This window comes from Quercus lobata, chromosome 2, assembly GCF_001633185.2.
Source record: "Quercus lobata isolate SW786 chromosome 2, ValleyOak3.0 Primary Assembly, whole genome shotgun sequence".
In the NCBI taxonomy this organism is placed as follows: Eukaryota; Viridiplantae; Streptophyta; class Magnoliopsida; order Fagales; family Fagaceae; genus Quercus; species Quercus lobata.
The window spans coordinates 25,186,337-25,187,232 of record NC_044905.1 but is presented as its reverse complement, the minus strand read 5'-3'; the positions used below and the strand labels follow the sequence as shown (position 1 = coordinate 25,187,232).

The following is an 896-nucleotide window of genomic DNA, read 5'->3' as shown; positions in this document are numbered from 1 at the left end:
GAGCAGTGATGAGGAATAGAGATAGTCATGCACCACTCTGATGATGTTTACATCAATCTGTGCTGATAAATTTCTCACAACCCATATTTTTTCTGAGCTCCTTTCTCTGTTTCCACTCTTTCTTTTGTTGCATTTATTTGGGCAAATTTCTTTTATTTTTTCAGTTTGTGTTTACTAGTTTATTTTCTGGTCTATCTTCTGGGTCTTTTTATATTCTATAGATTTTTGATGATGATGATGATTATTATTTATTTTTAGAAGAAAATTAAGATGAAAGAGAAAAAAGAAGAAGGAACCAAGTGATGCGGTCTTCTGTTTCAGAAGATCGAACCATGATGCGGACCGTACAACATTTTGTTTATGGGGATAAATTTTGGTTTCTGATGGTTCCTTCTTTTCTTTCCTTTTTAATTCAGTTTATCCATTTCAGTGTTTGTTTCATGATCAAAAAATATACAATCGAAATCTTCCTATTACTGATTTTTGGGTTGTAATAAGATTTCCTTTTTCGAGTTATGGCCTATTGGCTGAAGAACAAAATTATTTGGGTAAAAAAATGTTACAATATTGTTTTTGGAATTTTGTTAAGTTTAGCTCAAATTGTTAATTGAGGCAGTGTCAATCAAAATGCATACACTACCTATAGACAAATGAAAATATTAACATAATGTTTTGGTACCCTGAACCCCAGATAAATATGGATGTAAGATTTCAAGGGAATGATTTAGGTTTGCAAAACACAATTTTTACATGATTTGTGTTTGGCTTCTGTTTCCAAAAATAAGTTTTCAAGAATAAGTTTTCAAGAAGAGGAAGAAAAGTTAAGAATAGGTGATATTTCCAGTTTCAAGGAAAAGTGTATTTGCTGAGTTTGATTGAGGCAACACATGGTTTGG

The 896-nt window shown here is 31.4% G+C and overlaps 1 non-coding gene across 1 annotated transcript; it reads left to right on the top strand.

Annotated features, from left to right (window-relative positions):
- On the top strand, positions 1–100 carry LOC115978440. Its single transcript, XR_004088725.1, has one exon. It is a non-coding gene; the product is annotated as a small nucleolar RNA Z221/R21b (small nucleolar RNA).
- Positions 101–896: the final 796 nt, after the last annotated feature.